This window comes from Cavia porcellus, unplaced genomic scaffold, assembly GCF_034190915.1.
Source record: "Cavia porcellus strain 051 isolate PalLab524CR breed Dunkin Hartley unplaced genomic scaffold, mCavPor4.1 scaffold_29, whole genome shotgun sequence".
Lineage (NCBI taxonomy): Eukaryota > Metazoa > Chordata > Mammalia > Rodentia > Caviidae > Cavia > Cavia porcellus.
Genome location: NW_026947512.1, coordinates 28,237,952 through 28,258,539, shown reverse-complemented (window position 1 = coordinate 28,258,539; position 20,588 = coordinate 28,237,952). Strand labels below are relative to the sequence as shown.

The window sequence follows — 20,588 nt, the reverse complement described above, 5'->3', positions numbered from 1 at the left end:
TCCAGAAAGTAGAATTGTCAAGCTGACTTTTTTCCATATTTGTATGTGTTTTAATGTTCTTTCATGTCTTTTTGTTTCTTAATGATTTGAGCAAATAATATTCGAGTCTCTAATATGTCCCATATTTTATATATGTCCTCATCTAATGAATGACATCTTGTTTGCCAGCAAGTTTGGTAGTTATCAATTATCAAGATGCTATGAACATTCATGTGCAGATTTTGTATGGACTTAATTTTCAGTTCCTTTAGTAAATATTAAGAAACATTTTTTTGGATTGAATGGTAAGAATATTTTCTTTTTAAGTTGTATAGCAAAGCAATTGGAACACTTTGGATCTTCACCCAGCAATAGATGAGTTTCTGTTGTTCGTCATCCTCACTAATATTTAATGTCAGTGTTCTCAGTTTTGGCTAGTTTACCTATGTGCATAGTGCTGTCTCTTTATTGCTTTTTTATATTGTTTTGTTTTCTTGTTGTTGTTTGTTTGTACTGGAATTTGAAGTTTGAATATTTAGGGCCTTTGCACTTATACTGTTACATTCTTAGCATTTTTTTTGCCAGGGATGGTACACATGAGGTCTTATTAAGGAGACAAATTGTCTAAAATAACTGAAATTTATAGTCCTCTTGCTCAGACACCCACATTGCTGAAATTTCAGGCATATACCACCACAACTATTTTATTGTGTTTTAGAAGAACTTTGTATAATTTGACAACATTTTATCAATTGTATTCTTTGAATATTTTTCTTCTCTGCATCTGTGACTTGACTTTTGTTGTATTGACATTGTTTTTCAGAAAGCAGAATTTTAATAAAGTTCGGCTTACCAGTTATTATCACAAGTCATAACTTTTGATTGATGTACCTAAATAGTCACCACCACTTCTGAACTCACCCATGTATTTTTCTTTGGAGGCCTACAGTTCCCTTTTTCATATTTAGGTCTGTAATACTGCATTTTATTTTTTATGGGATTGAAGAGTGAATCCAGGGCTATGATAAAGCACTACAACCTCAACCCTTCCTTCCTTCCTTCCTTCCTTGTTTCCCTCCTTCTTTCCTGCTTTCTTTTCTTATCATTTTATTTTGACATGTAATGTCACTAAGTTGATAAAACTGTTCTGGCTGAGCTCAAACTTCCAATCCTTCTACCTCAGCCCCTGAGAGTGCTTGGATTCAAGCATGTGTTACCACTGAGGTTAAGCCCACAATGCATTTGAATTAATTTTCTGTGAGAGGAATAAGATATGTTTCTGCACTAAATTTTTTTGCATATGTATTTCCAGCTGCTTTGTATCATTTAAATTTAACATTCAAAATTGGAAGTGTTAGCTTTTTCAATAAAGCACAACTACTGATGAAGCTGTAGCCAAAAGAAGAAAAAAAACTGTAAGCTACAATAACTTGTAAGAATAGTACTATAACATCAACTGAATATATACATATATATGATAGGAAAAAACTATTTTGTTTATAGTCTCTCCTTCAGTTATACCAATGAAGAATGATTCATAAAAAATCCTTTGATAAAATGCAGGGAAAATTTTTCCAGTACATATTTCTTGGGAGTAATGCTAAATTGATTAAATCTTTCTATATAAAAATAGTTAGATTACACTATATGTATGTGTGCATGAATGTATGTGTGTATGCATATATCAAAATAACATAGACTTAAATTATATATATATATATATATATATATATACACACACATATATATCAGGAAATTGTATTATAGTGTTTCTTGTGTAAAGCAGTCAATCATTTAGTAGGCATTGAATATTACTGAGGCGTATTTTTCTAGCAACACACTTAAACGAACCTATTTTCTACTTACAGCAGAAAAGCACTAGTCTGTTGGCTGTGGAAAAGAGTTTGTAAGGTGTTCATTGCCTATTCACACCCCCAGGAAACCTTTAAAGGAAGATACTGAAAATGTACACTTAGAGGAACTAATCCCAAAGCTTTGCTTTGTACCTGATAATAGTCACTTTCTGTTTTCAGAGAGAGAAAATTAAAAACAATGCCAATGAAAGGATTTTTGGCACTTTTCTCACCAGTTTTCTTGTGAGTTATGATATTTCCATAGCAGCAGGAAAGGGAAAAATCACATGCATTCAGAATAGCAAATCAGTTTTATCCTTTGCTGGCGATCACAAAAGTTACTCTAGGTCGGAGACACCATGCAGCCACCTGGGTGGTTGCAGTGCAAGGTGCCGTCTAGTCATCATCCCTTATGTTTGATGCTACCTGTGCTTCAAGACACAGTTAGTAATTGCGTGCCGAGAGCTAAGGCACTGTTCCCCACTGTGCACACTTGCTCTTGTAGCCTAGATCTGACAGTGAAAAAGCATTCAGATACGTCTTTCAAGGAATTATGGGTAGACAAAAATAATTGAACAAGTATGCAATATAAAATGATTGAATTATTTGCAAGAACAGTGAGATAAAACACATAGCAAGAGATTTAAAGTAATTGCTACATTATATAAAATGATTGTGATAACCCCATGAATGACACTTCTGAAAAAGATTCATTGTGAATCAAAAGAAGGGTCAAGATAAAGGGAAGACAGGATAATTGTAGCTAGTATCTATCTTGTTTAGAAGAAAATGAGAAATAAAACTTCCAGTAAATCCCTCCCCCAAATACATGTTTCTCCAGACTTGTCGTATAATGTAGCATCATCATTTTGTAACATTATTTATGGTTGAAATGTCTTCTAGTCTTATTTCCTTGATAGCATGTACCTATGAACTTCCCAACATTTTGCTTTTAATTTTGTACTGCAACTCACAGAGTTCACTGTGACTGAACCATATTTCTCTCATCTGTTTTTTTACATTTGAAAGATTAACAGCTGGCTAAGATATATATATAGATTAGGTAGATACCAAATTTTCTTTAGCCATAAAAATAATAAGGTCCTGACATTTGTGGCAGCGTGGATGGAACTGGAGAACATGTAATTTAGTAAAATGATGCAGGTGCAGAAAGAAAAACACTAGTTGAACTCACTCATTTGTGAAATCAAAAGGCACTGATCTTATAGAAGTAGAAAGTAGATCATAGAAAATTGACTACATGAGGAAGGAAAATAGGAGAAAATAGCTAATTGATACAATATTTCAGTTAGGAGGAAGAACTTTTTATTTTTTATTATACTGTGCGATAAAAATATTGCATTGCATACTCAAAAAACAAATAAAGGATTTTGAATATGCTCACTTGATACTTAAGTGATAGACACCCAAAATTGATCATTGAACAATACACCTTGTTCAAACATATTTTACTTGCAAAATATATAGAATTCTGATGTATCAATTAAAATAATTAAAATATTTTCTCAAAAAGTCAGTGACTGTTCTCTTACACATTAATCAGCAGAGCATTTAAACTCATGGAGAAGCCATCCTTAACCGTGGAATGAGACCCATTGACATGGCTTTTTTCCCCATTTGCTCTTTCTCAATCTCTTCTTCAGTACAACACTTCTTTTCCATTTTTTGACTGTGTTTTATCTCACTAAACCTAATACTGATGGATCTGTTCCGAGCAAACTGAATCCTTATACAAAACTGTTGTATGTTTAAAAGTTCTCTATCTTCCTGAAGTAAAAACTTGAAACAAGAAAGGATGACAAAACTGTATATGAACATTAAAATCATTTGTGTGCATTTAACATAAAGAGAAAGCAAATATTTTTAAAAGGAGTTTACAACAAAGCGAAATGAAGAAATGGAGTGCAAGTGAATTACAAATTCCTGATAGCATAATGTCAAACTCCAATCATTTGTTAGAATCTAGAGTAGACCATTAGAATAAATAAATAGAGAATGTGATTCTTAATGAAACTTGAGGTATTTTAATTGAATTAAACTTTATATTTAGTATTGGTATCTTTTTATTTTTTATTTTTTATTTTTTTGGTATTGGGGATCGAGCTCACGATCTTGTATTTGCCAAGTAGGCACTTATCCCACTGAGCTAAACCCCGGCCCCAGTATTGGTATCTTAATCATCAATTCACTACATGTATTTAATTCTAATCACTTAGCTATGTGTGACTGCAAGGAATTAGAGTACAGGATAATATTTGCTAATTTTTATAACATTTCTAAGGTTAACTAAGGTGATAGTCACATTTAATCATTTAAAATTTGAATAAAAATATGAAACATGCTATCATATTTCATGTGTCACTTTCTATTCAGTCCCTCACACTCAAAGGACAATGGACTTATAGTGATACTCCTGTACTTTGGTTTTTATCTTGCATTTCAAAGGTATAGTTTCCTATGCATCTTGTGACACCTGTAACTATACATGGAAGGACATATTGAGCTCAATAAACCCTATGACTCTTCTGGGTAGTTTCAATAATCATACACAATTTTCAAATATTTTATGACATGACTGCTAGCAGCACATATGTGGTTGTCTAAGGCAAATCACAATAACAACAACAAAACCATAATAACAACACGTCAAGAACCACAGAACAATCTAGTGACTTCACTCTTCCAGAACTTCCAAGAATAGTATAAATATTGTAACACTATTTTCCTTTTCTGAAAATATCTATGATTATTTTTGTTTTCTCTGTAAAACTATTAATGGAGTTTAATGTAGCTCCAAAAGTGGTTCCATATACTAGAAAATCAAAATGTTAGATTAACAATTTTTGTTAATCTTTCCCAATAATTTTGGGAGGCATGAGTTTTATTGCCAGTGAAACCTAAATGCAGTTTTTTTTTTTTTTTTTTTTTTTAGCCATGGAATTGAAAATCTACTGATAAATTTTCATATATGCCTCAGTAAAGTGTTTGTTGAAGTCATCACTTGGGCAGAGCACAATATATACTTACATAAAAACAGTATGAAAGCCACAAGATTTGATGGCATCTCATCACTTTTGTCTTTATAACCTGACTTGCAGATATGAAAAAACTGGTTTCGGGCTTTGAATTACAGTTTAAAAATGGTAGAAGGTTTTCGGTCTCTTACTAGTCTCTTATATATTATAGTTGCAAAATACAGAGCATTTAGAGCAAGCAAAATTTAATTCTATAGTTTCCAACATTAAGAACTGAGTGAATGCATAGCGTCCATAAATCTCTTGGATGAAATTTAGGGAATTGATTAGGAAGGAATTATATTTTTAAATTTCAATTAATTACATGAAAGATTTAGATAGCTCAATACTGAGACTATCTGCTGGATTTTTGGGGATTGTGACTCTGAAACCAACAGAAGATGGTGTGGATTTCTGTACTGCTTAGAATAACAGACCCTGCTACATATATAAAAGTTTAAATAAGTGTGTGTATAAGATTTTTTTTTTGGTCTTTTTCGTTTTTATCGGTTTACCAGGGATCGAACTCACGACTGCCTGCTTGCAAGGCAGGCGCTTATGCCACTGAGCTAAATCCCCAGCCCCAAAAGTTTAAATAAGTGTGTAGCTGTCATCCACAGATTTCCTGGGCCATTTCTTCTACTTCCTTGTGTAGAAGACAATCAAACATAATGCTGTTAGGGCCACCAAAAATTCTTCACCAAATAAAGAGAAATAGCCATTTAAAGTGACAGCTGGAGGACTAAGGAGATGAACCAATAGGAGAAGAAAGCATTTAATTAAGCGCAACATCTTTGCACCCAATATAGAGACTAATGTGAATAATTAGTCATATTTATTTTTTTTCATTTTTATTGGAACATAATGAACTGTGTATTTCTATTGTTTAAATATTTCATACATGATGCTTATGATTTACTTTATATTTGTATAGTTAAGCATCATATGAGTATACCTTGACTTAAAGCATAAATATTATCCAGTGAGTGAATAAAATGTGAATCTCTCTTTTCAGAAGATTGATAGTAAATATATTTTTTAGTATTCTTGTTGTTTCTAGTTTTCTTTATTGTATACCTTTTTTTTGAAACATGCTAAAGTTTATTTTTGCTATAAAATATCGTAGTATGTTCAGGTAGCCAGTCAACCATTTTCTTCATCAAAAACTGTTTCACTAGACAATGATGTAAAATTTTGAAATTATGAAAATGGACAGAATTTATTTAAAAGATCAAATATCATTTTGATGTATATATTGCTGAACTCCAAATAAAAATACAATATAACTATTCCTAAATATTTAGTGTTGCTAATTATTTTCATCATATAGCAAAATTGTTAGTTTTTAGGAATCATATTAAAACATTAACAAAATCCTTAAAAAGCCATAAAAATTATTTTAAGAACACATTCTATAGTGATCTCTTTGACCTCACTTGTTCTATAAACAATAATCTCAGTGGATTAGTCAACACTGCATTTAACAAGTGGAAGTTTTCAGCAGGTAAATCCCTGTGTGGTTTGCGTCAAACAAACAAACATGTTTGGGAGCCATCACCAGGGAAACAACGGTGAACGGTCAAAGAGTGATTTACTGAGAAACCTGATGCTGAGATTCAGAGCTTCTTGGATATCAGTTTAAAAAAAAAATTCTTGTGCTTGTTCTTCATGCTCTTCACTGTTAAAAACATGCTCTTCACTGTTAAAAACATTGCTATACAAACAAAAAGTGGAATCATGGTTTGCTATCTCTTTCCCTCTCTGTCTCTCTGGTTTTTTTATTTTTCTCAAACCTAGTCTTATTCACACTAGTTAAATGCTTTAAATTGAGCTAAATTCTCATGATAGAAGATAAAGAAAAACTATTATAATTCAAAATTAAAATGAATTTAGAAGCTTAGATAAAACATTATCAAAATGGAAAGACTGATTAAGAATAGGAATCAAGTAATCAAACTTTTAAATAAAAAATAGCTAGATATAGATTTTTTACATAGAGATACATAGCTAAATTTAGATTTTTTACATAGAGATACATAGCTAATACATACAAAATTTTCTGCTTGCCTCTCTAACAATATTTCCCAATATGCAGACCACAAAATTCAACTGATTCATGATCTCTGAGGAACGATGTGACACAGCAGGAAGGGATCAAAGATTTTTCTGTATTTAAAGCCACTCTCTCTGTTTCTTGCATTGCCACCTGACTTCTGCCTCCCGTCATGGTAACATTAGACTCTAATAGGAACATATACTATATTGTGTCTTGCAGATATAAAGGGTCTTCTGCTTGAGGGTATGCTATATGCATTTTGTTGTCAACCCACATGGCAAGTGTAGAATTTATGGAATTTTTGAGTGATTTCATATAAATAAAACATAACTGGTCATTTTCTATGCATCTTTGTATGTAAAAAGACCAACAGCCATGACCATGTAACTTCCTGGTTTCAATATTCAAGTCAAAGAGATGACTTCAGGATATGAGGGAACACACTGTGTCATTCATATATAAAGGATCACAAGCTAAAAAATGTTGCCTGAACTTAATGATTTTTTAGGCTGTCATTAACATTATCTGCCACATTGAAATACATGACTTTAACTCATGTTTGTTCATGCAACTTTGACAAGATATAGATATATATCTATCTTCTCTTTCACAGAGAAATGAGAAGGCATTCTAAAGGTGGATCACTGTTGTAGTCTGGGGTTGTACACAGAGAACAATTCAGGTCAGGACATGGAGTTTATAATATTTTTATAATGGTCACCGGAAATTAACACAGGAGAATGCAGGAAATCTATCCACAACACCAACGACATAGATTATTTAGTCAAGAGTCCAAACCCCATGGCAATGTCCCAAATGAGTCCAGATAAAAACCCAGAGCTCAGAACAACGCCTCCACGAGTCCAACTGGAAGTCCAGAGCCCACAAGAAGGACTCACACCAGTCTCTTTTACAGATTCGTGCTGGGAAGACCCAAGGGTCAGTGGTGGAAGCCAGAAAGTCTATGTCAGCAGGATGAAGGAGCTGTGCTAGTGGGATGAGGGTTCTACACTGGAGCTGAGAAGTCACACTCACAAAAAAGACCAGGGCTGTCCTGAAAGGCACTACAGCTGTCCTCGGCGACACGGAGGCCCCGAGCTCATCCAATGACAAGTACAGTTGGGAACGTGCCAGAAAGCAGCGTGAGGAGTTCACCCTGGAGACCAGGCAGCACATGTCTTCCCCTCCGGAGCCAGGAAGCAATGCTCAATGTGAAGAGTCAAGCTTCTCCAGGAGAACCAACATCTCAGACAGCAACTTGTAGGAGAACTAACAATGCCTCCATAATGCCTCAATCCCTCTCCACACCTCTTTTCTCCACCTATTTATCCTGGCAACCCTTCTCAGGTGGAGCACCTTCTCTCAATGCATGCTGATGTAATCCAGCTGGTGTTAAGTTGACCACTAGTTATTGAACCATAACAATCCACCCCTGGTCAACTTAATAACCACACTCATTACCTTAAACTATAATCCTTAGTGGCAGATTTGTTACATTAATAAAACAATTACATATATACAGAATTCTTTTTACACTTAATTCCTGCATCAAAACCAAAACATTGAAAAGGGTGACCAACGTTCAACATTAAAACACAGTACTTTGACAAATCAACTGGGTTACAAACATATAAAACATTAAAATCACACTAAAAGAACAATTACAATCACAGTCCTTGCTTCCCGTTAACTTTAACATGGCATGGCAAGACTCAAATATAAGAATCTCCTGCAATTCAAATGTACTCTTGATTTTTCCATTATCCTATTCTTCTAAACAACCATGTTCTCTGTTTCATCTTTACAACCCACAGTTCCAATGGAGCCTTCTTCTTGGCCAAGTGTTTTAAATTACTCTACTGGCCCTTTGCTCTAAATTTCAAAATACATCTGGTCGAAAGTTCTCTAAAATGACCATGCTACCATCCCAAAAGTAGACTGCACTGAAATTCTTCTGCCACTCAGGTAATATCTGTAAATACAAACAAGAAGACCAACTTTCATCTAAAGCAGAATATACTACCTGGACTCCAGCAGACATTGCAGTCTTTCTCAACAGAAGCCTCCCAAGCTTCATCTTAATTGGCAGCATTTCCATCAGTACTCCGATCTTCCAGGTTCCGACCAGAGTCTCCAAAATAATACAGCACACAGGGGCTGTCTCTTTGGCCAGTATCTCAAATATTTTCAAATTAGTTTCTAAGGCTCTCAAGTCACATGACCAGGCAAATAGCAGCAATGACCCCACTCCTCTGGTACCAATTTCTGTTGTAGTCCGGGATTATTACACAGAGAACAATTCAGGTCAGGACATGGAGTTTATAATATGTTTATAATGGTCACTGAAAGTTAACACAGGAGAATGCAGGAAATCTCTCCACAACACCAACGACATATATTATTTAAGTCAAGAGCCTAAACCCCATGGCAATATCTCACATGAGTCCAGATAAAAACCCAGAGCTCAGAACAATGCCTCCACGAGTCCAACTGGAAGTCCAGAGCCCACAAGAAGGACTCATGCCAGTCGCTTTTACGGATTCGTGCCGGGAAGACCCAAGGGTCAGCGGTGGAAGCCAGAAAGTTTATGCCAGCAGGATGAAGGAGCTGTGCTAGTGGGATGAGGGTTCTACACTGGAGCTGAGAAGTCACACTCACAACAAAGAGCGAGGCTGTCCTGAAAGGAACCACAGCTGTCCTCAGCAACATGGAGGCCCCGAGCTCCTCCGGCAACAAGCACAGTCGAGTACCTGCCAGGAAGCAGCGTGAGGAATTCACCCTGGAGACCAGGCAGCACATGTCTTCCCCTCCGGAGCCAGGAAGCAATGCTTGATGTGAAGACCCAAGCTTCTGTAGGAGAACCAACAATGCCTCCATAACACCTCCATCCCTCTCCACACCTCTCTTTTTCTCCACCTATTTATCGTGGCAACCCTCCTCAGATGGAGCATCTTCTCTCAATACATGCTGATATAATCCAGCTGGTGTTAAGTTGACCACTAGTTATCGAACCATGACAATCACTAGCCGGAGTTTTCCGAGTTATGAGAGCCAGACTAGAAATGAATCTTGGCAAAACAGTCTCCATCGGTAGTGTAATTCACTGATACAGAATCGTTCTGAACACTTGTTCTTTTGACCTAATGAACCTGTTTATTAAACTCAAGTTTTCATGTGAGGGGTGACTCATAAGTGTGTTCACATTGGCAGATACTGTAACTACATTCAAAGCCAAACTGGAATCGTGGGACAACAAATAAATTTTGGGATTTTTTTTTTCTTTTAGACATTAGCAGTAATTTCTTGAAGAGGAATGGTTTGGGCCTTCTCATGTTCTGGTACATGTTCTCCTATCTCAAATTTCAAAAGACTTGGAGCATTACTTCAAAACAACAAAAGGCTCTCAAAATAGGATGCAATTTGTCTGCAACCCATTTGAGTAAAGCTACATGGATCAAGTTTATTCACTTTAGAAAATCAAGTGTTTGCCATTGCTTTGTCATAAAATTTAATCAGATGGAGATAAAGCCCTTTGATATCCATTTTATTCAGATGTTTTATTATGAATGTATACTAAATTATGTCAAATTTTTTTCTTCTATTGATATCATGAAATTTTTGTGCCTATTTCTGTTTATGTGATTTTCTGCATTTATTGATTTGTGTCTGTTGGATCATTTGTGCAATAAAATCTCCTCCGTCATGATGTATGACCTTTTTGATAATTTGTTTGATTTTGTTTGCCACTATCTTGGTGAGGAATTTTGTTCTTTGTTCATTAGAGATAGAACTATTATCTGATTCTGTGTTTCACTGTTTTTTTTTTTATTTCTTTCCTCCACTGTTATTAGAAGTACTAGAATAAATTTTGGAGGGAGAAGGATTTTTGAAGGAAACCACCATACTAAAATTACAATATTTCACATGATTGGGCCACTCTGAGTGGTTGAAGTAGGAATATGGCAAGTTTGAGCCCAGACTGGGCAAATTAACAAATTTTCATCCCAATATTAGTAATTTTAAAAAGGCTGGGGACACAGCTTGTTCCAAAATCCATGGGGACAATCCTCAGTAATGCAAAAATAATAAAAATAACAATTATAAAAGTAAAATGCAGCATCATTAGCATACTTTATTGTATTAATTCCCAATTATTTCATATCTACGTATTTACTCTTAACTTATGCTTTGATGTTATTTACAGAACAATACCTGTGTGGCTTCTGAAATATTTAATATCTGTTTAGAGGAACTCAAACACACTGTTATCTTGCTTGGTGACAAATTCATTCATATGTCTTTTATTGTCATCTCTGAGAAATTGTCCTCTAGACTAAGGAAGAAAGATGAAATATTGTGCCTTGCTTCTTTAATGATGGTTAAAAAGTAGACTGGAAGGTCTTTTTAAATTAGATGTACTTTAAAATTATACTAAGAACCTGTTTAATATGTTAAAAATAGTATATATGTACATTTTATTGAATTTCAAATGTTTTAAATATTACTAGGAGTCAAAGTGAAACAGCTAAAAATTAAATAGAATAATTGTTTTCTAGATCACATTTGTAATTAGACAAATATCAACAATAAAAATGTATCAATAATTCTAACAGGCTTTATCTTTCTCATATTAATCAAAAAGACCTACTATTTTTTGTTTTTAATATATTCAGTCTAGTTTCCATCCACACTTGCACAGTAGCTGTGCATATATTGTAGATATAAATCACGGCTTCCAAAATGCTAAGCAAATGAACTTTAAGCTCATGTTTATTAAATATTTCTTGTCTACAACAATTGCATCTCTTTTCAGTACATTCTTTACCATCCTCCTTCATGACAAGTCCTTGTTTACACTTCAAGAGTCACTCGTGTATTATTCTCATAACACACATGTAAACTCAGCCTGAGGAAACATCTAATGCTGCAATCATGTTTATTACTCTTTCAGATGAACTAAATTCCACCTAATCATGTGGTAGGATTGAGGACTAAGATGATGAATGTTGATTGCTTTGCAAAATGTAAAGTGCTGTAGGAATAAAGGTTGGTATATTTGAATGAATACACCCAGAATTTATCCTGCAATTTTCCTTTCCAGTCTAAAGTTCTAATTTTTATTTCTTAGGAAAACTGTATGAGTAAATTCTGTCAAATTTATGATTAAGTTTGAAAAACTTTTGAATGAGCTCTCTAGAGAAAGTATACAAATCCACCACATGTTCTCTTGTTTTTGTGGCTTATGATTCATGTGTCCAGAGATAGTCATTGCAGCCATAAACTCTGTATGAAAGTGTACACAGTATTTGTTCTCAGTCAGAAACTCAGCTCATGCTGTATAAGATGCTAAGGAAATGTTTTCTGAATTCTAATTTCATCAAATATATTATAATTACATGGGATATTATAAGTTAAATATATAAATAATAGAATAATAAAACTGTAAATACAGATGATTATAAAAAGTATGTTAATTATGTACATATCCATAATTTCAGTGAGACTTAAGGTATTTATTTATTACTGTTTGTAAGGTATATACTAAACTTTTATATACCAGGAAATTTTATACAGAGAATTTTTAATGAAACTTTATCATACAGCAGGATATCACATCTGTCTAGCATACATACTATATAATTTAATGTCAAATTACTTAATGTACTTTAGAACTACTACTGGGGAAAAGAAGGGAGATATCCTGAGCAGGTGGTGTTTTTACTTTTTATTATATCATTCTCTTTTTCTTGCTTTTGGCTACCATTGTCTACCAGATGTGCTTTTTATCTTGTCTTTTAATTTAAAAAAGTTTTTCATGTTACCTACATCTTCTCTGGGTTCCATACTCCAGGAAGAAATGTTCACATACTACTCAACCACCATGACAAAAAAATAGTTACAAGAGGCAAGATTGATAACATATGTAAAAAAATAACCCTCTGGTAAGTATTGAATACATTTCTTTCTAAAAGATGAATTTTTAAATAAAGTAAATACTTTTAATATATTTAAAACTAGACACTAAAAAGAGTAAATATTTTTATATTATTGTTTGTCAACTTTCAAGTGGCAGATACAATAGATTTTCAACATAAAAGCTTTCTATCTATATATGATATGAATAAACATGGAAACAATGTGAGAATTCTCATTTAAGATGATTTTCATAATATAATCTTAAGTTAATTCTTATTTTTGTACTGTATTTGGGACATTAAGGAAAAACGAAGAGAAGAAATTTCAATTCTTAATTGAAATTTTCTAGATTAATGTAGATGATTTGGTCATTGATAAATATAATGAGTGATAAGTATACTTCTTTCTATAAATTTATAGAAAAAATTTCCTATTCTATAGGAAAGTCAAATTTCATAATGGACCAAAGCAGTCTGAGATGGAGGGAAGGGATTTCATATACAAATTAAATATATTGATTATAAAGGTGATCTAAGGTGACACTGAGATCTAAAGAAGAATAGGATGCAAATCAAAACAGTAAGAGAAAATATTTCATGGAAAATGAGGGGGCTGGAGATTTAGCTCAGCGGCATAAGTGCCTGCCTTGAAAGCAGGCAGTCGTGAGTTCAATCCCTGGTACCAATAAAAAGGAAAAAAGACAAAAAAAAAAAAAAAAAAAAAAAAAAAAAAAAAAGAAAATGAGAACAGATTTTATCCTGAAGCATGAGCAAAACCATTCTAAACTGAGTGTCTGTTGTGATGCATGTGGTAGTGTTTGTTTATGGGGGAGGGACTCCTAAAAACTGAAGGATCCTTACAGTGTAAAGGATGTGACATTAATAGGAAAATTGAATGTTGCTAAGATTCCAATAGGTTTTCCTGTTCCTTCAAATTTGTACATGTATATACAACCTTTCCTTTTCCATTGTGTAATATAAATGACTAACTGATTGTAGATTACAAAAGAAACTTCCTTATGCCTCAGAGATGGGAATGTACAGGGAGAAGACTACAGATACTGTTTATATAACTATTTCGGTGCAGTAGCTACAATCTTATTTAAAACACACACACACACACACACACACACACACACACACACACACACACACAATTTCCAACATTAAAAAAAGTAGAATTCTCTTTGCACTGAAAATAACACCTTGGTTTGTAAAGTGTTCAAAGAGCATGAAAATGAGAGTCAGTAAAACTTACATTATGAGACAAATTTTATAATGCCTAGAACATTGTATAATTGCACAGATTGTTTCTCTTCCTGTACCTCATTAGTCCTTCAGAAATAACAGCAGCCCTGCTTAGAGTAGGACTTGGAGTGAGATCAAATGCCTTTTTGGCTCCCATATAGTGGGAATAATGTATCACCTTACCTTAAATCATATTAAAAATTCACTTCAATATATATATATATATATATATATATATATATATATATATATATATACTTTCTTCTTCAGGCTCAGGATTTCTATTAGATACTTTGTGTTCCTGTAGAATCTTTTTCTAACTATGAATGTGTGAGAAACAAGAGTCAGTTTTTCCTAAAATAGTCAGAATAACCTTGCAGAGAACTTGTAAGATAAAGTCAAGAAACTTTGGGCAAGATTCATTTCAAGTCTGCCAACAAAGGCGCTAGAGTGCAGGAAAAGCTTGTGAGATAAACTCAGTTTAACTGGAATTTGCAAATGTTAGTACTCTATTGTTAGTGTTGTAATATTCCCATTCAAATAAATAAATGAAAGACTGAAGTATATTTTAAAATACATTACAATTGTGCTACCTTAATGATCATATTTCATATCTTTAGTTTAGGTATATATTTCTTATAAGAAATACAAGATTCTGTTAAAGCATTCGTAGAAGCCCTATGCCTTTCTAATTTTTCTATATATTTTCTTTTCTAGGACATCTTCAGGAATGGTCACCTAACCTAACAATCATTAGGCTATTCTGCCAACAAAATCCATTGTAGCAGCTCTCTTTTTCCTACATTCATTTCAGAAAGAATCACTTATTTTGGAAGAATCCAAGTGATCATATAAAGGTTTGTTTTTGCATTGTGTATCAATGAATTTTAGTATCCTACTTCTATGAAGATTGAAACCATTTATTCACTAATGAGCTAATAAAATTAGTAGATCAGTTCCAAATTTCTATCTATAGGAACTTATATTTGAAAACCACTATTGAACCATACATATTTTATTTTAATCTATTTTTCTCCCTTAATATTTCATGAAAACAAAGCTTTTAATATTGGTGAATATATATTTTGTAATATTTGTTACACTATTGATGGACATTATTATAAATATTCTATCATTTCCCCAAAACAAAGAGAATTCTTTCTCAATAAATGCCTAATAAATAGCAAATTTGTAGTAATCTTGGATTATTCTAAAGCACTTTCCAATTATGTTAAGCATTGCCTCATCATTGTCTCATTCATATTATAAGACATATGCCCAAGTATGACTCTCATGCAAAGTGAATATTTAGTTTAAAAGAAAACAGAGAAAAAATAGAAACAATCTAAATGTACATCAACACACACACACAAATATATATGTATATATATAGCTGAAAGTGCAAAATGCAAAATACTGAACATTTTTGGTTGCTTACATTGACCTCTAATTCCTGTTAACAGCTTGGAATAATCATCACGTTTTTCTTTCTCTTCCAAAATGGCAATAATAGCTCATGCGTACATCCATAGGTCAGCATCAAAATAGATACAACATATTGATGTGGAATAGTCAGCAATGACTCCTGAGGATTGACTATTATTCTTTTCTCTCTAAAGCACCATCAAATAAAGGTGTCATATCTTACAGAATTTCTTTGTGTATCAGAGAATATAGAAGTGATTAGCAATGGTGTTAAGGACTTTTAAATACAGGAAATGACTTTTCATTTGGTCATGAGTTTTATACAAAAACCAAAAATGACCTGTACAAGCAAACAACATGCCTATGACTTTTTCTCAATAAGGCTGATATTTTCAGCAATGGCATTTGACATGAGTTATTAAAAGATTCTAAAATGGATGTAAAATGACTAATTTTTAAAAGCATGTCTTTACTCAAGAAGATAAATATGTGCATTTGCTACACCAAAGAAGCGTAAAAGTGTAAGTAAATAATAAAAAATTGAAAGTTTTAAAATATATTTTTAAAATATTAAACAGATAAATGACGAATTGCAGGATGCATACATATACAGGAATATCTTATAACAAGGAAACTGACACAGAAGTATTCTGCTAGGGTTATTTCCAAAAGATGAAAAATATTAACAAAAGATGAGAAATATAAAATAAAAAGCGGCCTTTATTCTGAGAACACGGAGAGAGATGACTGGCATCCCCACCGCTGGCGTCCGGCGATCTCTCTGGCAGACACGTGGCGTGGGGGCCTGTAAATAGTCTCGGTTTGGGGTGGAACCTAAGGCGGGCATTAGGGATGCACAGGTAGCCCATTGGTCCTAGGTTTGGTGCCATATGTAAATTTCCAGGGGCAGGAAGATGGCATCACAGGTAATTTCCTAGGGGCAAGGGAGATGGTGCTTCCTGCTTCCGGTTGAGGTTTTCCTGGCTACAGTGTCTTGTCTGGGCCAAAACCCTTTCATATTCTATTGCAAGAATAAAAAGAGAGAGCAAGTAAGAGAAAGAGAGACAGAAAAGATAAAAGAGAACTATTTAGACAAATACATAGTAGCTGTAACAGAGCTGGGATTTTAGAAGCTCTCAAATGTAGGAAAAGGGAATATCTATGTGAAACTAGAGGAAGATGAAAATCTTCATATTAAAAAGGAGGCCAGAATGGAAATAGAAAGAGAAAAAATGGATAAAACACAAATATAAAATAGAAATAGAGGCAATAAAAATGTGTTATAGTTTCCAAAAAGAAAAAAAAAATTATCTACAAAAAACAGATTTATATCAGGTTTATGTTTAGAAATGGGAAGGTTTGCATAATCTGCCAATGTTGTAGCCTAGTTCTAGCCAATGCACCTCCTTCCTATTCTGTATGTGCTGTTTCAACAGAGATTGAAATTCCATTTCCAGTAAAGACTTAATTTTCAGCTCCTTGTAAATCCCCCATCCCTCCCCATTCTTTTTAGGTTAAGTCTCCATTTCCCGTAAAAGTTTTAGTTTCAGTTTCTTATAATCCCCACCACCCCTTTCAGCCTATCTGTAATAAAATGTGCTGTTCCTTAAAAAACATTTAACCACAAGGAAATTACAGGAGATATCAAGAAGCCCAGATGCTATCAAACTGTGTCAAAGTTCGCGACATTCCTGTGGTTTTTTTCGGCTTTAAAAACCCAACCCTTTAGCTGTTAGGAACGCAGTCTCCATATTGGCTCCTGGAGGCTGTGTCACCAGACCTGGCCTAAAATAAAGCCTTTGCTCCCTAAATTTTAATTTCTTACTTCCTTGGATTTTATTCTGGGGTTCGAGCTATCACACCAACTGGTTTTTCTTGAATGCTTTTTTCTGACTTTAATATTACTTTTGACATTAAAGTGCATTCTCAGTCTTCTTTAGCCTTAGTTATACAATTTTATAAAATTATTTTTATTTTTCTTAAAATGCTTATATTCTACATAAAAATGTTTCAAATTAAAGACTGTGTTGTGAAATTTGTATGTGTATATCAAAACAGATAGTGTAAGTACCATATTCACTTAAAACTGGTAGAACAAATATATTTTGTTGCTAAATATTAGGATCATTGCATAAGAATTTGAGGGGGTCAAGGAATATATTGTCATATACATATGACAATAAATATGGCAAAAACAAGTGCTAAAATATTGAGGTTGTGGCCTACATCCCCAATCTCCCAAATAAGTATATGGCAAAGGCTTAAAATAAATGAGATCAGTGATAGGACTTTAAGGCTCCAGCAGGATCAAAATTCTTGTAGAGATCTTGACTCTGGAGGCTGAGACAAAGAATGTCTCTGGGCAGCTTCTATCTATTTAGTTTTTCAAACCAAGGAAGGCGTTAGAATGGAAAACAGGAAACTGAGCAGGATTTTGGGAGTGCTTCAAGGACTTTTCCAAGTAACAGATTATGTTAATTTAGAACTATTTTTATGTTAAATTAGATTGTCATTCACTACAGGAGTGAAATGCCTCAAGGTACAATCCCTATTGCATTAATTGGGTTTGGAACCAGGTATCCTCAGCTGAGACCTTACCTTGCCCTTTCTTTGTTCTCAGGTCAGCCATGCCCTGGCTGTGCTGCAGGCCTTTATTTGTGTTCAAGTTCCAATTTCAACAGCTCCCAACACTAAATTAACAAATCTAATAACAAAAATGACCCCAGATGGAAAGCAAAACTTGTTACAATTAATAGAATATCATGTGTGATAAATAATCAAAGAATATTATCTATATCTTGGATTTGTTAGTATGAAAATAAATTTCTTTAAAATTTTTATTGGTCCATTTTTATTATTCTCTAAAGAATTTCCATGAATTTACATAACTTTATATGTACTCATCAATATTTCTGCATTTGGTACACTCTGTATTTCTTACTCTGTCTGAACTAATGTGAAAGTTAACATGAATCTATAGTTTGGGCACCATTTTATAAGATGTTTGTAGGAAAAATCCCCTACTTATACTTGCACTAAAACACACATTAAGTATCTTTTATTTTGTTCTTTCATTTAGTGACATCTTTGTCTTATTTTAAATTAGTGAGAACCTGAGTGATCAGGACTGCTTTTTATTAACTGTTTTTAACCATGAATATGAATTTTCTTACATTTAGAGAGTTATAGTTTTACATGTTTCATACATTGACACTACTTTTCTGTTTCCTTTTATATTTGCCTTAAGTGCAGTGAAATGTAAAAATTATATATTGGCACTGTAAATGTCAAGAATCAATGTTAAACAAGTCTCACATTATTTGGGAGGTTCAGAAAGTAGTGCTGAATAATTCATATGTGTTTGCTTTGTATTTTATTAAGTATATGTCATGTCACATAATTTCTATTTTCAAGTAAATATATTTAGAAAATTGTAGCACATGGACATAATTTCAAACAATAATTTACATTACTTATAATACTAAAAATTAACTGAAAATTTGATCTTCCTATTAATTATATTTACATTTAAGACAGAATTTTGAGGCAATTGTTTTCTGGATTAAATTACTAACCAAAAATATATAAGCTAGGATTAATACTTGTGACCATGTTAGAATAAAATGTCCATACATAACTTGACTATAAAGAAGCCCATGGGAAGTACGGGCCACCATCAGACTGGAACAGGCACACCTCACCCTCTCCTGATGAGTCAGTGCTATTGTGGCCTGAGGGTAGATAGAACAATGCTACACAAGCAAGCAAGCCAAACCTGAGAACCAGGGCTATGCATGTGCCACCGCTGGACTGGAACAGACAGACCCCATCCCCTCCCAGCACATGAACTCCCAAGCAGAAATACCAACCCCTACTTTCCACCTTAAGGGACAGACCTATCTGGAGAAACACAAGCTGTGATGATAGCTATGGAGGTGAAAAGCAATTGGATGCCTGAGGTGCTTTGGAATTTCACTAACACTGTAAATTTATGGCCAGTGGTCTGATCATAGGTGCAGAGGATAGTGGTACAAATGTGACATCTAGCAGGAGTCTCTTTCTGAGGATTGCAGTTATTGTTGATTCCTATGGTCTTGTTTTGAAATCCTATATTGTTTCCATTGTTGTGTTGTGTTGGGTTTTATTCTCTTTTGTTTTGTTTATGTCAAATCCAATGGCAGGAGCAGTTATTTCAAAGATAGCAGTATTATTATAGCAATTTGCATTTACTATAGGCTTGTTTTAAAGTCCTTTATTGCATTCATTGTTTTGTTTTAATTGTTTCTACTCTATTCTGTTCTGTTTGATTTTTACAGTTATCTGCAGCTATTTTGAAGACATCAAAAGACATTATGGTAACTATTGTTGATTTTGTAACATTTTAAAGTCCTGTATCTTTTACACTAGTTTATCTTAATTGGTTTCATTCTGTTTTATCCTCCTTAAAATATAAAAAAAGAAACTCATTGAGAAAAATTGCAAATGAAAGGAAACCATCAAATAAAATGTAGAAAATGAACCACAATAAGACAAAACTATGATCCAAGAAAGTAAAAAAGTCAGGGATATGCAAAATAAACATAACAATCATAAATACACATGCAAGAGATACCAGTGCCTCCAGCTAAATAAAACAAATATTAAGAGACCTGAAAAATCAAATAAATATTGATAAAATTATATGGGAGCAATTCAGTACCCCACTGTCACCAACAAACAGATCAACAAGACAAAAAAAAACAACAATGAAATATTAAAACTGAAACAAACTTTGACTAAATGGATTTAGTAAATGTTTACAGTCCTCTACCCCACAACATAAGAATACACATTCTTCTCAGGTACACACGGGTTCTCCAGAATAGACCACATATTAGCTTGTTGAACATGCTTAGTAAATATAAAGGAACTGAAATTATCTTATGCATATTATCAGACTATAGTGCAATGAAATTGGAAATCAATGGCAAACGAAACTACAAGAATTTCATTAACGTTTGGAATTTAAATAACACCCTACTGTACAACCAAAGGGTTGCAAATGAAATTAAAGTAGAAATTAGATAGTTTCTACAAT

General features: G+C 33.5%; 1 long non-coding RNA gene across 1 annotated transcript in view; it reads left to right on the top strand.

The window, feature by feature from the left end:
• The window catches only part of LOC134473949 (uncharacterized), a 53,951-nt gene extending 34,087 nt beyond the window's left edge, over nucleotides 1–19,864 (top strand). The window contains exons 2-3 of the long non-coding RNA XR_010044454.1: nucleotides 14,804–14,943; nucleotides 19,828–19,864. This is a non-coding gene — a long non-coding RNA (uncharacterized LOC134473949). The remainder of the gene's footprint in view (nucleotides 1–14,803; nucleotides 14,944–19,827) is intronic.
• Nucleotides 19,865–20,588: the final 724 nt, after the last annotated feature.